The sequence below is a fragment of the Melozone crissalis genome, unplaced genomic scaffold (assembly GCF_028551555.1).
Source record: "Melozone crissalis strain CALT ecotype California unplaced genomic scaffold, PUWL_Pcris_2 ptg000033l_1, whole genome shotgun sequence".
Taxonomy (NCBI): domain Eukaryota; kingdom Metazoa; phylum Chordata; class Aves; order Passeriformes; family Passerellidae; genus Melozone; species Melozone crissalis.
In genome coordinates this window covers 13,320,752-13,341,686 of record NW_026535811.1, presented here as the reverse complement: position 1 = coordinate 13,341,686, position 20,935 = coordinate 13,320,752, and the positions used below count along the sequence as shown (strand labels likewise).

The 20,935-nt window shown below is 44.7% G+C and overlaps 1 protein-coding gene across 1 annotated transcript in view; it reads right to left on the bottom strand.

Moving 5' to 3' along the window:
- CHRM2 (cholinergic receptor muscarinic 2) overlaps positions 1 to 15,436 on the bottom strand; it is an 83,469-nt gene extending 68,033 nt beyond the window's left edge. The window contains exon 1 of the mRNA XM_054282021.1: positions 15,251 to 15,436. The gene's annotated coding sequence lies outside the window, so the exon portion shown is untranslated. The remainder of the gene's footprint in view (positions 1 to 15,250) is intronic.
- Between the last annotated feature and the right edge of the window lie 5,499 nt (positions 15,437 to 20,935).

The following is a 20,935-nucleotide window of genomic DNA, read 5'->3' as shown; positions in this document are numbered from 1 at the left end:
ACACACATATATATTATATATATATATAAATTATAATAAATTATGTATTAAATAAATAATACTATTATTCACTTTAAATCCAATATAAAATAATATAATAGCTATATTTAATTCTTTGAAAATCAATTTCCTCAATAATCAACAGCCTTTTATTAAGTAGAAGGATACCTCAGTAATCAATGCAAAATCAGGCACATGAGGTCTGATACCACTAGTAATTTTAATCATAGATACCACTAGTAATTTTAATCCTACTTGAGAGTGATGTCTATTTCCACATGATTGACCAATACTTCTTAAAAGTGCATTGCATTTCTTAGTTCAGCAGCTGTCTATATTCTGCTGCTTAACAGTAAGAAAGTCACTGAGCAAAATATACTTTGCAAATATTTTCAAATATGCTGCCCTGTATTTTCAGCATGTGTGAACAGGTTTTCTGTGTAAAAGAGGAGATGCTAACAAATGTGGGTGAAGAGCTAATGAAAGATTTTGCAGTCTTTGCTCAGACTAGATACTATTTCATTCCTTTAACATTTTGTGCCAGATCCAGGGACTATCACTCACAGCATGGAGCAGTTGATGTGACAAACATTTCTGGGGTGTTTCAGTGGTGAAATACAGCCCAAAGCAAATAAAAGAGCAGTTGCCTCAATCCTAAAATGAGCTGAAGGTAGTATAAAAAAGGCAGTGCTAAAGCAGCAGAAATGTCATAAGACAGGAATACCTTTGTGTCACTATAGGACATGAAAAAACACAAGCACACACTGCTTTTCTCAAAGTGAAAGAAAAAAGAAGTTTATTTTCTGACTCTAACATTTATAGTATTCCAAAAGTGACAGTAGATTGGAGTGTGACAGTGCCACCTCTCCAATGACACTGGACAGACCAACAGTCCATCAACTCTCTCTTCCTCCATAAAAGAATGCAAAACAATGAGTTATTTACAGAAAGTGTGTAAGAAAGTTCACTACAAGAATGTCAATATCAGGAAGCTTCGAAAATCTTAAAAAAACAGGCTGACACCTTTGTTTGCTGTGCAAGTTTTTGCAAAGTTTTCAAGAAAGCGGATGATGGAGCAGCCAATGCTGAAGTGAAGGAGACCATGAGACAAAAATTAACTTCCCAGGGAAGGCAAGTCTGTTTTAAGATCACACATTTTCCTTGGGACACACAAGTTTGCACTTTTGGAGTGGACTGAACTCTGTGCCTCTTCCAGGATGGAGGAAATGCAGCAGAGTTTCTGTCTTGGTGTGGATGCAGTCCTGGTGTACTCAAGGAAAATGTGCCCAAAGGGAGTTTCTGCTGCTACCCACCATATAGACCTGCAGTTTAATATCTCTTTAAAGGCACTTGCCTTTAAAAAGACAAGTGGATGATGCAGAATAATTTTAAACCATAACAGATCAGTGTTATGTTCACAGGTATTGAACCAAAAGATCCTCCTGCAAGGTGTGATCAAGAACAGGCTGAGGTATGTATTCAGCCACCAGTGATTTGCAATAATTATCTGATGTGGGGAAAGGAACAATAAATACAACCCCTGCTGAACAGCCCATGACTTTAGGTTTGTCCTTTCTCTAAGATATTTCTGGTTTGCCATCTCTCCCTTCAGCTGGAGCCCTTCCTAGAGCACAAGGGAGCAGCTCTTGTCCAGCCTGTCCAGAGCACCTTCAGCTCCTTCCTCCAGATATCAGGCCATTCATTTAGAGGTGGGAAGCTGGTTCATATGTGTTAAGTGAGCAGTCACACACAAAAAGTACCAAGTTCTCAATACTGAATGTGAAAAGCTTTAAAGAATGTCTTGGCCTTGACATAATAATTGAAACTATTAATCAAGACTGTGAAGCTTAGCCAGCACACTTGCAGATGTACAATTTAAAATATAGGGGGGAAAAATCCAGTGGACAAATTAATGACAATTAACAGATTGTTCAGCATAGGTCATTTTATTTTCAGTGATCTGAAAGCAAAAGAAAGCATCAGCTGTCTGATGAGACCAGTGACTGATGAGCCCCAGACTGAGGGGATGTCTGTGCTCAGAAAAGCCCATCCTCACACAGCCCTCTTGGAGGCTGTTGGGAAGACACAATTTCTCTCACAAGCCTAACACTTTTTTTGTGTCCTGCCCTCTCTTCCTTAGGCTGAGAGGGCAGAGATAACAGTCAGACAACCCCACAGAAGGGACAGACTGCAAACTGCTCAAAACAGCAATGTGATCCTGCAGTGAATGTGCAAAACCAAGAAAATCAGCAGCTCTCTGTGTGAATGGGGCTGGTTAGGTGAGCATAACTCATTGACTCAAAGACTCAAACAGCAGACAAAGTCATTTCGTGACTGACAAGGCTGTGTCTTTGAAAAGAGGGATGAGAAGTGCATGTTGGAAGGAAGAGGAGTATGGAGGGTGGAGGAGTAAAAAGGGAACTCAACTGAAGAGTTCTCTGTTTTCAACCTGCTGGATGAAGACCAAAGAGAGAAAGTTTCCTTTCTCTTCTCCCAGTCCAAAACAGGGCACTGCTTTCCATATAATAATAAATCTTTAACTTGTTTTTGTAAAAATGTTGCTCTCTTCAGCTAGATGTTTAATTAGAGTAATAACAGATTATTCAAAATAAACGTGGCACAGCTTTGGCAAAATCTATCCATAAAGGAAAGAAGTGTTTGATTTTCAGATTATTTCTCCAATTAATCCTTTCATTCCTCACTGTGGAAGATAACATAATCATCTATGTATAAATAGTGATAAGAGCAACTGCATGTACCTGCTGTGGAGGGGTTCTTACAGAATTTTTTTTCTTTTAGCCTTGAGGGACTGTAAGTAGTCATTTCAGCAAGCAGCAAAAGAAAAAAATAGGTATTGTACCAAATCCCAGGTATTCCTGAGCTGAGGGAGCTGGTTCTGCTCCTGCACCATTCAGCCTGCAGGATGCATCCTAGCCCAAACGACAATTTCCTACAGGAACACAAATAGCTCTGTCATTGTTTTGTTAATTTACTTGAGAATGCTTATCTAAGCAAAGATCAACTCTCATTTTCCTCACTGTGCAATTCAATTCAGAGTTTAAGGAATGGTGGGAGATCAGACAACATGCAGTCCTCCTCCCTTTTCCCTGCTGAGACATGCCCACCACTTTAAAGCAAAGACAGTGATGTTCTCACTTTCTGGCTAATCGATTCCACCTCTGAAAAGAACTCACATCTTAGCAGCACTGAGGGGTGGCTGGAAACACACCTTGGCTCCTACCAGAGCAGAGTACATCTGAGTTGCTGTCTTTTAGCACCTCTCCTCCTGCTTTCATGTCCATAAACACCCACCGAGCCGCAGCTTGTCCAGCCCTGGTGTCAGGGGGAACAGAACGTGCTGCCGGCTGACAGGGCTGCATTAGGCTCCCTCTGAGCACCCAGGGCGGCTCGCTGCAGAGCAGCAAGAGCCCTGGCACTCAGCACCCACGCTAATCCTCTCACATCATGGCAGGGAACACAGGCTGAGCAAGAGACAGCAGCCTTTACAATCCCTGTGTCTGTGCTGGCTCGGTGATGCTGTGCGCCCTTCCTGTGTCCAGCATGCTGTGAAAGCAGCTGGGCTGTGCACAGCCTGAACCCCCCCCAAAGCCCACCTGTTAAAGAAGAAAGTTAAAGAAGACTGGGGGAGAGAGTTGGCATGACGACCACAGGAGGCTTCTAGGTGGCCTCTACAAAACTAGTTATTACCCAGGAAAGGGTGATAATTACTCCTTTAGGCTGCAGTGCAGGAACTGGCTTCATGGCAGAGCACAGGTTGGAGAGATGAGGGTGTTAGCACAATAAAAATATGTTGCTGTGATCCCTAATTAGTAGATCTTCCAAATAAGCAAGTGATTCCCCTTTATTAAGTTATCATCTCTATGTATTCAGTTGCAAAAAAATTTCTTCTTTTCTCGTTGTTGTGCTTTTAGTTTTGTTCCTTTGTTAAAGAAGCAATAATGTACAATAAATAAAATGTTGATCTGGAGCTATTCTTGTGAAATAAGTAAACTATTAAAGAAATCGTTTTTTTTTAAATGAGAGCTCTCCTGGACTTTTTTTCCTTGTTCTTTTTGCTGTATTGCATTAACACCACTGCCAGAGGGTTAAGAAATATGTTTAACCACAGCTTCCTCATGCCTTGAAGGAAAGGGCTGAAGACCTTTTTGTTTGTTCCATCTACTCAAACTGGAATGAAAGTGAAATTGAGAACTTTTCACCTGCTAAGGTGTGCAATCTGAAGTCGCTGAGCCTCCCAGCTGACTCAACCTGAACATATCCAAAGAATATCAGAAAATGCAGAGGATGCATTTTTCCTTTGCTGTAGGTATTTGTTATGCTGTCATCCTTAGCACAAAATTCAAGGCACCTTCAGCTGGTCCTGTCCACTTACCTTCACTGAGGAAACTTGGTGTTCCCACTCTTAAACAGTGGAGAAGAGAAAGGTGCAGAGAGGGCAAGGGGCTCATTCTCATTCAAGTCATAGCATCACAGAACATGCTGATGGCCAGAAGATCCCCTTTGAGAGAGAGTGCCCAGCCTGCCTGTGCCCCAGGAAAAGGTGATTCAGACAGTCTGCAGTGGGACTGACTGTTTAGAAACTTCACCTTTTGTCCACAGCAGCCAGAGCCAATGACTCTCCTGTCACAGACATCTTTTATGAAAAATCCTTTCCTTAGGATTTTTCCTCCTGAGAAGCTGAGAGGCCTCAGGAACAAAATGTAAACAATGATTATCTGCTGCTGTGGAATGCAACAGATGGATCTGTGATTGGCCCATGTTGGTTGTTTCTAATTAATGGCCAATCACAGTCAGCTGGCTCGGACTGAGAGTCCAAGCCACAAACCTTTGTTATCATTCTTCTTTTTCTATTCTTAGCTAGCTGTCTGATGAAATCCTTTCTTCTATTCTTTTAGTATAGTTTTAATGTAATATATATAATAAAAAAATAAATCAGCCTTCTGAAACATGGAGTCAACATTCTCATCTCTTCCCTCATCCAAGAACCCCTGTGAACACCACCACACTCCCCCTGAAGAGCAGCACATTTGATATCTGGGCTGCCACTGCATCCTCAAAGTAGATAAATCCTGCTGCTGGTTTGTGGGGCTAAGTGCTTTCTCTCTGCAGCTTTGCACCTGCCTTTCTCTCAGGGAAACCTTCCAAAGTGTCTTGTAGTAGTTTTAGTTAGAACCTGGCCAAGAAGGACAAAAAATTTCTGGTGAGCAGAAAAAATAAAGCAGGCGGAGCATTCTCCAAAGAAGAGGGATCACCTGGTGATTCTGGCTGCAAAAGCAACTCTCCCTAAGCCAGAATTCCTACATTTCTCTCTCAGAAGTGTGTGGCAGCAAAGGGAACAGGCACACAGTGGTACCACCACCCCAGCATAAACTGGGATGCCATTCCATGTGTATCTGCCTGTGCCAGCAGCACCAGGGATCAGTAGAAAGGCACTTATTCTCCAAAGGCCTATTGGATAATTTGCAGATGGAATAAAAAGCAACTGAATATTTGAAAGACAATTTATCATTCATTTCTTTCTATGGATGCCCAAATTTAGGTATGTTTAAGGGCAAGTTTAGTGCTGACTGTTCCAGAAATGCTGCCAAACACTTTAAAAATCTAAACAGGAAGAGCAGACAAAGCTTGTGGGAATGAAAATGTTATTTTATACTATTTCCAGGTTAGAAGCTGAGGTACAGGAGGTTACTGAGCTTGTCCAAGGCCATGTCAGCAACCTGTGGTGAAACCAGGAATGCAGCCTTTGTCACTACTTTCTGAAAGTACTAACAAGAAAATGACTCCTCGTCTTTTTAGCTATGTGTCATTTCCACACCCTACTTTGATTTTTAAGAGGAATTGAAGACAATAATGTGGAATATTAATTGTCAAATCTGTCATTCAGAAAGGATGGCAGTGCCTGACTTACCTGGGCTTTTTTAAACCTGATATTTTGCATTTCCCTTTGCTTCAAAGTAGGAGATAAATAGTCTCACTCTTTGCTAAAGAAATAGAGAGAGATAGTTACAGGCTTTCTTCAGACAAAACATAACAAAAGCTTTTGTTCAGCTGCTTGCTTTTTTCTTTCCTTACTTTTTTTTCCCAATTGTGTACTTTTGGGATTTTTCCCCTTTACTGAAGCACATAGCAAAATAATTAATAACAGTAGGATATTTCTTTCAGGAAACTGCTTCTGATGTCAAAACCTTTCAGTAAAAATCCCTACATTTACTCTCAGTGGATCAGATTGTGGAAATGACTAGCAGACATCAAAAAGACATTTTTAATGAGAATTTAACAGTGAGCCCTTCATGTATCCTTCTAGTGGCAGTTGAGTGTGCTGGCTATCACAGATGTCAAAAACAGAAGGGTAACTTATTTCACCTTACTTCTTTCCCACTTTTCTTCATATTTAAGAGCCTTCTATGTTTGGCTAAAGGAAGAGGCTCCACAACCAAGATTCCCTGTTTAGTTTCTCAGTGTTAGGGCTCAAGGTCATACTGAGAAGGCATGACATTGCCAGGTTAAATATAGCACTTTGGTGGTAGCCTCTCCTTTCCTGTCATTCATGCTCTGACAGCTTTCATCAGCTGAATATACACTGCTAGAAAAGTGAAATTATGTGGGTGAAAGAGGCCAGTAATGGATCAGGGGATCAGATTGAGCCTGGAAAAGCAACAGCAGAGAAAACAGCTCTCTTTCACTTCTCACCAAGATCTGCAGCAGCTGCAGCTTCAGTACCTTTTTGTTGGAGGGACACTGAACATTTTTGCTTCTCCTCCTTTCCTGAACACAAACTTTCCCACTAAGCATCTCCTAAAGGCTCAATTTTCCAACACTCCAGTGCAAAGAAAAGCCCTCCGTATGGAGTCTGTTCCTTTTTTTTCATTTGGCAGCACCAAAGCTGAACTTCACTATCTGACAATCTGCGGGAAGCAAATCCCTACAACCCCGTCATGGGACCAGGAAGAATTACTGTCCCTGCCTCAGGATGCCAAGCCAAAGCCTACCCAAGGTAACAAGAGTTGGTCTGTGTCCTCAGCAGGCTTTGTGTCAGGCCACAGGAATGTGTCAAAAATCATGCAGCAGGTGGGTGGTGTGGTCAGGAGCTTATCTGTGATCAGCCTGGTCTCAGTCCAGTGTGCTAAGTGAAAAAATATCCTCGCTGCTTCAAGCCTGATGCTTGCACAAAGCACTAGCACCCTTATTCCAGGAAATGTCTGGGGCATTCAAAGGGTTGTTATGGAGAGAGATCAAAGGGGTATGAAATGCTAATAAAATGGTATGAAAGTCTAATAAAATTGTAACCATCAGTGAGTCCACCCACCTGTGTGTTGGTAAGTCAATTGGTACAAATAAATCAAAAAAACCCACCAATTCCTAAGTGATTTTTAGAATAAGTGAAGAACATAAGAGCAGGTGCTCTTAACTAAATTGCTGAAGACATGATACAGTGAAAATACTGAAAAATAATAAACTTATTACTGCATTAAGAGCCCAAGACAAACTGCTTATGATTAGTGAACTGCTTAAAAAGTACTGAAGGCAGAAGTAAATGAAATTAAAAATAAAATAGAACCAAAGAGAAAGTAAAATCCATGGATTCAAAACAACAGACAGTTTCTAATTCAGTAATGTCATGTGGAAAGCAAACTGGAAGGTAAGACAGGAAAAAAGTTATTGAGAAATGTGAAGGTCCGAGAAATGTGAAGGTCCAAAAAATGCTTGAGCCAAGCAACCACATTTGTGGAAATGACACTTCATGTCTGGTGAAGCCCATGGCTAAGGGAGGGAGTTAAAATAAAACACAAACAAAATGTCAGCTGTAAATGAAGAGGACCGAGGATGCACAAACTGACAAGAGCTGGTGGGGTGTGTGCAGAGAGGGGAACTGCAGGACATTTCTCAAAGCTCTTAAATTCACCCAGTTCAGGAGGGAAGCAGCAGGACCTTCTGCACATCAAGGGACTATTTGTGAAAATGACACTTTTCACAAATAGTACATGTCACTTTTTCGCCATGAATTATTTGGAATAATTCATGAGGAACAGGACTTTGCAGAGGTACTGAATTATTTTTTTTGTTAAATCTTCTCTGCAAATGATGCTGTGCTGATATCCATGTTAGACCTATTTTTTTTTTCAAGACAAGAAAGCACATGAGCTGTCAGAATGTGAAACTCTGAAAGGGGAAACATTGGAACAAATTGATAAACAAAACAGCAGCATATAAAAAGGACCTCATGGCTATATATGCAAGGGTTTGGAAAGCATTTGAAATTGAAGTGGCTGTGCTGATAGCAAAAATATGCAAGTTGTTGCTGGAGTCAGATACGCTGCAGAAGGACAGGAGGGTAGCAACAAGCATTCCTATCTTTAGGACAGGCACAGGATTAATCTTAGGTATGATATACTGAAAAGCCTCATTCTACTTCCACCTTAATTGACTGAAACTAACAAAAACTAGATTTACATATAGGAGAGGATAAAAAAGAATCATAGATTTTTTAAAAAAAATGTTGTCTGATATATGTTCTTTGAAGCATCAAGCTAAAAGACCAAGAAAAACAACTTGACAAGTCTACATATCTAAGTATTTATATTTTTTATTAAATTCTTTGACAGATTTAAGTTGTGATAGAATAGGTAAATTACTATTACAAGCTGGAAGCTGGTTAAGAAAGAGAAAACAGAAGCTACACATGAATGATCCTTTTGCACAGCAAAATATTAACAGTCAAGTTGTCCAAGAACTTAAGAACTTCTTTACTGAAATTATTGCTCTTAGAAAAAGAGAATGAGGATTAAAGTATTTCATAGTATGTTAATTAAGTTGGGAGAACCTAACATTTGGGCAGCTAATGGAAATTAATATTGGCTGAGGCAGAACAGTCACAGGTAGCGTGAAATATTTGGAAGCCTTTCCAGATTCTAAGCCTGCTGTGACCACTCATTATGGCATTAAAGTGAACAACCCTATTCTGCTATATTACAGCAGTGGTCAGAAAAAAGAAAAGCCCAAGCCAAAACTTTCATTGGCACGGGAGGAGTAAGAAGTCTTAAAATGGAAATTACTTTATTTTTCCTTTCTTCTCTCATGGGGGATTAAATGAGTGGCACCTATGCAATGAACTGGCTGTTCCAGTTGGTCTTTTCACTTAATATAACAGAGAGGTAAAAATAACACTGAAAAACAACTAATTTAAATAGATCAAAGGTTGTCTGGAATATGATTTTCCAAGGAAAATATTTAATTAACCTACTGAATTGCCTGCTACATGCTATCACTAAGGTACTGAACTCACTGGGCGGCAAAACCCGATTAGTTGCTTATCTGGCCAGTGAGTACATCTGCAGCTTGTCTAAAATCTCTAGAGGTGAATTTATCTAAAATCTCAAGAGGTTTTCACCTGGGGAGGGAGGTGAGTAGATCTTTTTGTCATTTGGAAAAGATCTCTGGGTAGAGAGCAAACCCAAGCTGATGGGTATAAAACCTTTTACCTGAGGGCAGTGCGCATATCTAGGGCAGCATTCACTACACCTGCCTTTTTGGTAACCAGCATTGATAAAAACACTCCAGAGGATGAGACAAAACACCTGTCTGATCCAAAGCTGTAATCATTATGTTCTAATGCTCTGTAAGTGGATGACTGATGCCTTTTTGAATAGGAAAATAATGAGCAATGAGAACAAATAACACAAATTCTCTTAATTATTCATGCTAACATTCATGAAAGTTTTGAAATGTGTGAATATTTTCATTAATAAATCAGTGGTCACTGGCTTGCTCTAAAGGATTTCAGAAATAATAGCGGAATAAGCTTGTTGCCATTACTCATGAACAAAGTAATGAACAATTTTCAATATATGACTGCTCTGTTTTCTAATTGACTGAGCGTGAGACAGATGAGTTTAAAATAGACATCAGTAATTCATCGCAAAGCTGAGAGAAAATTTCTCGGGAATCTATGAAAATGCGATGGTCTATATCAGAAACTTAATTTTTCCCCATGTATCATTTTTGTTAATTTTTGTTTCTCAGAAGGTGGAACAGATTACAAAAGAGAAGGATCTAATCTTCATGTTTGAAGATCATCCTATCTGCACAGAACTAAAGACATCTTCATATATTCAGGCTACCTGAACATCCTGAGCCAGAGAAATCACTAAGCAAGAAAATTCTTTTCAATCACTAGGTTTATTTTATCACCTTGGTTTGCAACACTAATTTTGACAATTATTCAAAATAAAGACCTATGGAGATATTTTTGTGTCATACCTCTCTCAGAAAAAGCCAAAAAACCCCAAACAAAACCAAACACCAAACCGTAAAACACAAGCAACCAAAATCAAAGAAAATCCACACATGCCCACAGTTTACTCAAAGCTTTTCTAAGAGCTTGAGGGAAATTCTGGGAAATGCTGATTTACAGAATTTCTCGCCTATTTATGTTGTGACTTCTCACAGAGATCTTTATTGCCATCACTACAAGAGGTGCCCCGTGCTATTCCCAATGCCCATTCTCATGTTGCATTTCCCTTTCAGCAGAGTCTGATGAAACAGAGCTGTTCCAAGAACAGTTGTCAAAACGCTGGCCTATTCTAATTACAATACTTGCTATGTTTCTGTGAAAGTCAAATTTTGAGCTCAATTGCACCAGAATAAAGCAGACACGATTAAAATCACTGGAGGCACCCCTGAATTGAAAGAATGTAATTAAGATCAAAATCTAGCCCATGGAGTCTCAAGAAATACTGGAATGACGGGAATCAAAGAATCATCTTGTCAAAGAGAAAACATGCAGAAGACTCTGAGCAAAGCAGCTGGCCCTAAATGTGGTTTCATTTAACCTGTATCATATCCTTAAAAACAAATACATGAGGCACATGGACTACTGAAATCCCATTGCACATCTTAGTGGCATTGGCAAGCATTCTCTAGGCAGTGCTTGATGGAAATGAAATGAAACTCACTTCACACTATCCTATCCTCCTGGAACTTCAAATTGTGCTATATGAGAGATATTCTTTGGAAGATCTGCTGATGTATAACTCTTCCTATGGGTAACAGATGGTTTTAGACATAGGTAATAATGTAGATTATAAGGCAGGACAGGCAGTCCAAAATGAGAGACAGCTCCACAGCCTAAAGCATTTATACACAGCAGCAAGATCAGGGTGTATGGGAAAAGGAGGCAGCCCTTTAATGCAACTTTAGGAGTGGTCTCAACTTTTAATTCTGCCCACTTCAATCAGGGAAGTGTAGGAAGGTGGTGGGATAAGTCAGCAAGGGATCCCTCCTCGATTTAATGTGGAGAGCTAGGGAATGCAATCTGCTAGGCACAGGTGTTTGGCAGTCAGCTGGTGGGATGTGGACAAGCAAGTAGAGATCTGTGTTTTTTGGGCAGCTCTGACATAGGAAAAGCTGTGGAGACCCTGGCAAAACTGAAATCTACCTTTGCCAAAATACAGAAACTGGAGAATATGGGTAGGTGGTGTGCGCGGAGTCTCGTTTAGCCACAGGAGTTCTCAGTGCTTGGCTCTTTCTGCAGCCCTGTTCTTAGAGATGGGAATCTCTAGGATGGATCTAACAGGGCTTGAAATGCTACCACACGATTTAATGCTACCATACATTAAATGCCAGCATACAATTTTAACTTTTTAAGATTTGAGGCTACAAGCGCTTGTGGAAAAGTTATCCCTGTCAATCATATGAGCTGCATCTAAACCCCTTCAGCTGTCCTTAGCCTGATTATTGTTGCCTATCCTATCCACCCACCTAAACAGCCAGTAGGAGGTCAGGACAGCAGTTTCACAAGTGAGTAATCCTCTTCTGTGCCTTCAAATCTCTCAGAATTAGCTGAGAGTTGCTTCAAGCTGTGAAGCTCAAAGCCAGAGAGACCCAAAATTTCCGAAAAAATGGTCAGACAAAATTTCCGAAAAAACGGTCTGAGCTTCCCAGCTTCAATTTCTTCCCACTTTTTACTCCACAGTTTAACCCACCCAAACCATAATCTGCGAGTGACCAAACCAGGATCAGTTGAATCAACTCAACACTAGCTGCCCTTTTTTTCAGCTTGGGATTTAGAAGGGGGAAGATCTGACTGGCAACAGACACTGGGAAGAATGGACGAATGTCCTTTTCTCACACCACTTTCTTGCCTCCCTGTGCTGCAGTTGGCTATGAAGCCTCACATTCCCTGGTCCCGGGGATGCTCCTCCTCGCCTGCCTCTGGCACTAGAGGGCGCGGGGATCTGGGCTCCGGGATGGAAATAAAACTCTCCGCGGCTCCCTGCTTCGCCTTGAACTGAACTCAACTTTCAAAGAGGTCCTGATTTCACAGAAAGGGAACTGGCTTCATTATTACTGGCTTGTCTGAGTTCCCCGTGCTGCATTGCTATGGAAACAGGACCAGAAAATACATCTTTTGCATGTAGGTCATGATATTAGTGGAGAAGGGAAAGCTGGGTGAACGGGTGAGTGGGTTACAGGAGTGAAGTGGGACAGAGCAACCTCCTGGGATTATATTAACAACAGTGAGGGATTTCATAGTAGATGTCCTCAAAAGACTTCTGAATGAGACACCAAACAGGCTGCAAGCATTTTGCATAGCTGAGAACCATGGCACACACACAGGGATTCAGCCCAGAGGTGACAACCAAAGTGGCAGTGGGCACTGGGCTGAACACCTAGGAGGTAAAAAAAAAAAAAAAAGTTTTGTTTATGATTCTGTTTTTAACTGATGGCCTCTGTTTCCTCCTTTCAGTGTCTGTGTCTCCATCCCGGATGATGAAGGTACAGCTAGAGTGCTGTGCCTTCCATCTCCTCGGGACATCCTTGATCACACATGGTCCAGGTCTCCCTGAGCTCTGCCCAGAGGCAGAGTTACAACCATTAGGGTAGAGGAAAATCAAAATCCTGGGTTTGGATGGGAGAAAAGCATGACCTCTCCTTTTTATAATTTTGCCCCCCATCCAAAACAAGTTGGGGACATCCTAGACCCCCCATCCCCATATATTGTGCCTTGCTCCCAAGTGGACTACAATGCAGAAATCAGAGTGCTGAGGGAGGGAATGGAGGGGGCAGCTCAGTGGGGCACAACAAACCAGTGAGATTACTGCACTTCTCACTCTCCTGGTGCAAAACCAAACAGTCCAGGCTCCTGCAGAGGGGAAGTTCAACCAAACTTACACTCCAAGAGATCCTACAGAAAGGAACAAGTGTATTCTAAGCTTAGAGAGGTTTATAGATGAATCACCGAGAGCAGCTGGTGTCATAAACCACACAATAAAAGCTGGTGTGTATTCAGACAGGGGTTGTGATTGCAAGTGATGCAATACCATAAAGGCAGACAGCATGCATACTTCTGCTCTCCTGTATTAACCTTCCTTATCCTTTTTTATAGTTTGTGGATTTGCTTTATCCCCCAAATAGCTGCAAGAACAGGCTGTCAAGCAGAGGTTAGACCTTCTTTTTTTGTCCTTGCCTTTTCCCTTCTGCAAAGAGAATATCTTCCTTCAGGGACAAGGACAAGCCAATGTGCCAACACACTGGTTGACACATAAAAATGGGAATAGCTGTCATTCTGGCTAGATTTGCAACACGAATTTCCAGCTGGAAATAAAGTCATCTCCTTGCCCTGGGAGGAACTTTAGCAAATCAAAACAGTAAGAATAAACAATCCTACAGGGGTGGGAGGAATTGTCCCTTGTTCTTCACCCAGCAAAGGGGTAAGGACTCACCCCTGGGCTGGTGGGGATGAGCTACAAGCCCCTGGATCTGGCAGTGGGCACAGCCATCCTCCAGGAGCACCTGGCATCAGGGCCCTGGTGCTGGGCTGCCCTGCAGGGGAGAGCAGAGGAGCTCCCAGCCCGCCTTTCCCCATCCCCCTGGTGCTGGGGCAGCCACGGGGCAGCCCGGTGGGAAGCCGCAAAGCCAGGAGAAGTGCCCTGGCTGGAGGGATGGCCAGGATCGGCTTTAGCCCAAGAAGAAGCAGAAAGCACTTTGTCCCTTCAGATCCTCTGATACAGCTTTATTGTGGGGCTGCACCAGCACCTCGATGCCCCAGGGCTGTTTCTAGAGGAAATTTTTCTCCCACAGCTTGATCTGAGTTCCCTCTCAGTGTCAGCTCGCTCCTTCTGGCCCTAAGCACCCCATGGCGGCCGCGAAAGGAAAGGGAACCCGGAGGCACGGCCGGGACCGGGACAGGGGGACGAGACGGCCCCGGAGCATCCTCTCCCGCATCACCCTGCTCCCTGCCTAGAGGAGAGAAGCCCAGGGAAGGATACGAGGAAGCGGGGGCGGAAACGAGCCAGGGAAAGCCCAGACCCTCCCCACCTCCGAGCCCGCTCCCCTCCCCGGGCAGGACACGGGAGATGGGGCAGCGGGAGCTGCTCCCGGGCACAGCGGGGATTCTGCTGCCCTTACAGCTGCAGCTCCCGCCCGGCACCCCTCATCCCTCCGGGTCCCGCAGGGCAGGGACCCCCGCATCCCTCCTGGTCCCGCAGGGCAGGGATCCTCGCATCCCCCCTGGTCCAGCAGGGCAGGGATCCCCGCATCCCCCCTGGTCCAGCAGGGCAGGGATCCCCGCATCCCTCGGGTCCCGCAGGGCAGGGATCCCCATCCCGATCCCGATCCCGATCCCGCCCGTCCCGCCCGGCTGCGGGCGCGCACCGCGGGCAGGCTCCGCTCCCCGGGGACGGCTTCGCTCCCGCTCCCGCTCCCAGTGACATTTTGCAGGAGTCGCCGGCAAAGATGTCACAGCGGGATTTGGGAGCGGTAGCCCGGCAGATGAACCTGTGTCGGAATGTGGCTTTTGTAATAAAACCCCCTGTGTATGGAGCTTTCTCTACCATGTCTCTCCCGCTATACCATGACAGGCTCGGTTCTGGGATTAATATCGCAACTGAAACTCGACAGGCAAGGGCTCTGTGCTGGGGACAATCGCTTTGCCTAATCTCCTCTCGCCGTGACCCATTCAGCAAAAGTTTCCCTATGGTCTGCTCTGCTTCTTCTGCCAGGAAGCAAAAGCTCGTTTCTCAGACATTATTTCCTTGGCGGGAGCTTTCCTATGACAGCAGCGGATGAAATCCTAGGTGCGGCGAGGAAGGGGCGGAGGGTAGAGGACGTGAAAGAAAAGCCAAGAGGAAAAAAACAAAAGACAAAAAAAAAAAAAAAAAAAGAAGATGGAAAGAAAAAAGAGAAAAAAAGGAGAGAGAGGAAACGTCAGTAAAAAGCAAATCTTTCCTACCTGTGATCCAATTAGCAGGAGTTGCATCTCATCCCGCTGCAAGCGGCTCGCTGGAGCGGCGGCGGCGGCAGAGGCATGCGGCCGTCAGCGCCCGCAGCCAGCGGCTTTATCTTCCTCTTCCATATCTTCCACCAGGAGCCAGAGGGGCTGGGCTGGGGGAAACACGGAGCGCTCGGCACCGTGATAGTGCGGGGAAAGAATAACAGGTTGGGAGCATTAAACGAGAGGTGGCATTGTCCGGGCTGAGGGAGTTTTTGTCTCTCGCTCCCTCTCGCCCTCCCACACCCACAGGCACACACATATACACGCACACCCTCGGGAGTCGCTGCTTCGGTTCAGCCAAACTGAGCTTAAAAAAAAAAAAAAAAAAAAAAAAAAAATTTAAAAAAAACAGAGCAATAGTGCTATCGAACCTGACTTAAAGGTTTAGACAAAACTGGAGTAATTAAAAACAGGTTGAGCCGGGACTCGTGAGCGACCCGGTGATAATTCACACTTCCCCAGAGCTGCTGGGGAAATGAGGGTGAGCGAGGGAAGCTGCGCCTAGGTGAGCATGCCGGGTGTGTGTCCCTGCCGGGTGCCGCGGCTGTGGGTCCGCTCGCTGCCCGCCCCAGGGTGTGCGGGGGTGTGCGATGTGTGCCAGCGCCGAGTGGGCTCGATTAGCTGCAATGGGAAGGCAATTTCTGCGGAGAACATTTACAATTTTCTTTCAATATGACAGGATTAGTTGCTGTTGAAGGCTCTCCTCCAATAAGATCGCACTGCTCTCTGATTTGGTGGCTTTGCTGAATAGAAATTACTGGTTCTTGTTATCTCTCAACACACTCTCCTGTCTTCCTCATCAGGCACTCCCCTCTTTCTCATCACAAGTCTTTATCTACAATTTGCACATCAGAACCACTTTTTTTGTTTTTTCAATTACCTTTTCCCCATCTTTCCCGGCAATACTGTCCTCTTTATTTCTGATTATTTTTTCTTTTCTTATTTTCTTCTTTTTTCCCCAACTCCTTGATAGCTGTGAGTGTAAAAGCAATATATGGGAGGAAAAAGAGAGAAAGAGATCTTACTTTTAGATTATTGCAGTCATCGGAGGCTCTGCACATTGTGGAAAAATGTTGTTACACTAAATCTAGTTCAGTTTCTTAAACTGATTATTGTCCTGAAATTTTCATAGGGAGAGGTTTCCTTTGCGCAATGACAAATAAATTAGGGAAAACAGGTACATTCTGAGAACAAGAGTTAATTCTCACAGGGTGTAAAGAATTCCTCTTTAACTAACACTCACTAGGCTAAGAAGTGTTCATTTTGTATAAGAAAACTTGCCACTTCTATGGATGTAATCTAGATATAAAAATCTTTAGATTTTCTTTGCTTTTATTTCCCTCTCTCCTGGACCAGAACTGATTTGTGGTCTGAAGTTTGCTTTTTCCCTTGGGATAGGGCTGTCGGAGTGGGAGGCAAGAGAGCGGAACCCATCTCATCTGTTGTCCAAAGAATAGCAGGGGGGAAGTGCCAAGTGCAGAAAAGAGAAGTGGACTTTATGAAGGCAATAATCCAAGCTTTTGGCTGCTGCCTCCCCTGCCCCATCTCTTGCCTTGAAAGGCTGAAGGAGCTACAGCCCAAACACTCCCTCCCTCTCCACTCCAACCTCTACTCATCCAGATATTTCCTGGGCTCAAGAAGAGAGCTGCAGGAAGAGAGCTGTCTACACGACTCACGTACATGTAGCTGTTGCTCCTGGAAGGGTCTTAGGGGTAGATTTACCCCAAAAAGGGTGATATGCCTTCAGGGTAGAGCTACTGTCTGGAAGGGTACAAAGCCAGGCTGGATGGGGCTTTGAGCAATCTCTTCTAGTGGAAGATGTCCCTGCCCATAGCAGTGGGGTTGGAACGAAATGATCTTTTATGTTCCTTACTACCAATTAAATTTGGAGATGGAGAGCTCTGAATTTTGGAGGTAGTAATACAAGTACAGTGTAGGTGCAGTAAACAAGGCTGTGTTTCTCTACCTGAAAGCACTTTCACATGATTTAAGGGCTGGATTACTTATAGCTGTTCAGGAAAATCAAGGCACCTGGGACCTGACTTCTGCCCCTTGGTTTCTCAGTTTCACAGAAAATTTTGCCTGGACTTCCCAGCAGAGTTGGAAGAAGCCTATCGAGACAATTCAGATGACATTTGGTATCGGGAGGTGGGAAGAGTGCCATAAGCATGCTGCAGCCCCACGGGATTGATTGCTGTCTTCACTTCAAGTGCCAGGGCAGGGACAGCCACCTCCACAGTCTGGGTGTCCCTTCCTTTGCCAGACAGAGCCTCAGCCCCGGCCGCCCCTGCACCTCCCACGGCTTGTCTCTGAGCCCTTGGCGCTTAACACGCTTTAACATTCGCTAATCAGGATGATCAGCAGCCTCAAAAGTCACAACGCCTGCTTCTTCTTCTTCTTCCCCTTATTATTATCATTATTGTTATTCTTTCCCTCCCAGCGAGTGTTTGATTGTGCGCGTTGATTTCTGGAGATTTAATTAGAGTTCAGCGGCTGCGAGCACGACTCAGCCCTTCCCACAGCGGGAGCCGGGAGCGGGCGGCGTCGTCCCTGCCCTGGGCTGACCCCGGCGGTGCTGGGGACTCCCCAGGCTGGGTCCTTGCATTGTAGAACAGGACAGAGGTGCGGGGATGGCTCCAGCAGCACGGCTGGAGTGAAGGCAGGAGGTGGCCGTGCCCAGCTGCAGGGGGCTCCCCAGTGCCACTGCTCAGCGCCGTGCGGCCGTCACGGACCGCTGCAGGGACATCCCCCGCCCTGCCAGCACCTCGCTTCCTCGCAAGGGTGATCTCCCAAGGAAATAGAAGCGCTGTCCTGGAAACCCCCGGAGTGTGACCCTCACCTCCTCCGTGCTTTGTCAGCGGAGATTCCCCCCAGGCACGGACAGGCGTGAGGGCAGCGTTGCCTTCCCGAGCCCGGCTCTCAATCAGCCTCGGCAGGTGCATCGTGGTGGCACCCGGTGACTCCGTGGTAATTGGCACCTCTTAAGTTTGACAGAGCATCCGTCATTACCGGCTCTCCTCTTTATGGATCTACGTGCTAGACACGCCTCCTGAGGGGGAAAAAATGCCGCTTCTGAGATTAAAACACATCCTTTTCCCCCGATTCTCCCCATTCCCCACCCGCTCCAAACGCCCCTCGGCCGCGGCTCCTGCAAGAAGAGGGAGGGCGAGGGAGCCGAGTAATTGACAGTGCTCTAAACCGCAGTGGGGTTAAACTCTTCCTAGAACCCCAGAACAAAGCACTCAGCCCTTGGCTGGGAGGAAACAAAAATAAGGCTGGTGAAGAAGCGGGTGTTTGCTCATGCTGAACTTCCCCTCCCGCAGAGGGACCGACCGGGAGTCGCTCCCGGGAGCGCAGGCGGAGGCAGCAGCTTTGAGCTAGGCTATTCCATGGGAAACCGCATCCGTATCCAGAGATGCACAGTGATCTCTAGCGAGACTTTGCTGGGGGCTCTCCTTGGTTTTGGCTACACGTGTCCCAAATGGCTCCTTCTCCCGGCGTGGAGCTGCCTCGTTGGGGTTTGCTCCGGCAGGATGGGTCCCCTGTCCCCATGGATAGCTTGGGTGGAGAGGGAGCAGTGGTGTCCCAGCAGCCACTTCCAAGGGGAGCTTTTCTATTGTATTCCAAGGGTGATTTACCTCTCTAATTGAGCTCTCATCTCACCTGGGGGTCACAGAGATACCTGCAGAAACTCAAAGTTCCCTCAAGAGAGAGGGAGGCTACCAAGGGGCTGGGCAGGTGGTCCCCATGCTCCTACAGCTCCTATTTCCCCCTTCCCAATGGGGGGAATGCTGCTCCATCCCATTGCCACAAGGCTGGTGTTAGAGAGGATATGAGAAAAGGGCAGACTATGACTTCCCTCTCACTCCCAGAGGCTTTCATGTCCACCTAGAGCCAGGGCTGTTTCCTGCTTGCTAAATTTCCTAGGAGGAGGAAAACAGAGGAGGGCACACTTGGATGTGCCAATTCGCAGTGGATGGGAATCTGATTGTTCAGCTCCCTCAGAGCTCAGAGAGCAAGGCCAAAATGCTTGATTTTCCTTCAGAGGTGTGGTTCTCTCCCTGGTGTCTGCTGTAGGTGGACATGTCACCTCCCAGGGGAAAGAAGTGGCTCTGAGAGCCATGTGTATTGAGAGCACCTCTTTCTTGTGAAGTTTTACCAGCAGTTCTAGGCAGCGAACGGGACTGGGAAGAGCAGGATGAAGCCCTAATTTCTCTGTGCAAGAAAACTCGAGGCAAAGTCCAGATTCTTAGTGCAAATAGTGAAAGGCCCTTGGACTTCTACATTTATTTACTCCCAGCCTTGCAGTGGATAGCTGGGTTTAGTGCAAGGGGGAGGCAGTTGCCTGAAAGATGATGGGAAAATGCTGTGGAAGTGGGACAATGGAACTGCAAATCATCCTGACAGCGTGGAACACTGAAAGAGGAAAGAAAGGAACAAATTCAAACTGAGACAAAGGCAAGCCAGACTATGTGAAAATAAATTCCTAATAGATGCAAATATGAGGAAATTAAATGAGTTAAATAAACTGATGCCCAAACCTTTAACAGAAAATGATGTGTAATCTCTCAGCTATGTTTGGGGCAGTGAATTTCTAGGAGTGTTGTAAAGCACAGTTAGATCTGCCAGGGTAGGCAGTGAAGCGTTGACACGTGGTAGCTTGGATCTCACTAATGCCAGGGAACTAAGAACATCTTGGTTTCTTCTCAGTTCAAACTTTAGAGTCCTCCAGAACAGCTGGCAAGGAGGGGTGTTGCTTTCACCTACCAGCTACATTAAACTGCCTTGTTAATACAAAATCATCAAGCTTTTCTTTTCCATTCCCCCTGAACGATGATACTCTTTTTGTTTTGTGTCCCCTTTGAGTCTCAAAGCCCAACATACTGGGAATTATTCAAATCAGATGAAAATGGACGCAGTGGAAATTCCCAACAGGCTTAGATGGGGCTCAGGGTCTAATTCTAAGAGCCAAACTGATCCTCTCTCCTGTGGAGCAGCTAGGTGGCGAACTGGAAAATCAAATCTGCTCTTTTATTAAGGATAAGCATAGTATCTGGAGACCATTCTGCTAGGCACAGCAAAACTGATGGAGCACTCTTTAACATAAGCATGCACGTAGTTATCATCCTAGCAATAAACCCCTATCAACTGCAGATCTTCACTGCAGTTTTTGTTGGTTAGGTTTTTTGGTTTTAGGTTTTTTTTGTTTGTTTTGTGTAGGAATAATTATTCCTTGCAAATGCTGCAGTGAGCCAGGTGGGCAGATCTGAAACGAGCTGCAGAACAAGCTGCAAAATATATCTGATGAGAATCAGTGTCGACTTTGTACAGATTTGGGAAGACAGCAACTGATAATCATGATATCGCATACGTTCAAGGTTGTCAGACATACTTAAGATTACAGACAGAAATGTTTGTTTCAGGAAAAAGAAAACAAGAAAGAAGTATTTTGCCTCAATTTATGTGATATAGGAGTTAAAAATATTAACAAGGGGACAAGCATGGATATGATTTTGTTTTTAGCATGGTAAGTTTTAGAGCTGTGGCACAAACCTCTTAAAAGGCAAAGAGTTACATAAAATTCTCTCTAAATTGTGTACAGGTGTGTGGAGTGGGTTCTCTGCCTCATAAAAGCTTGAATTG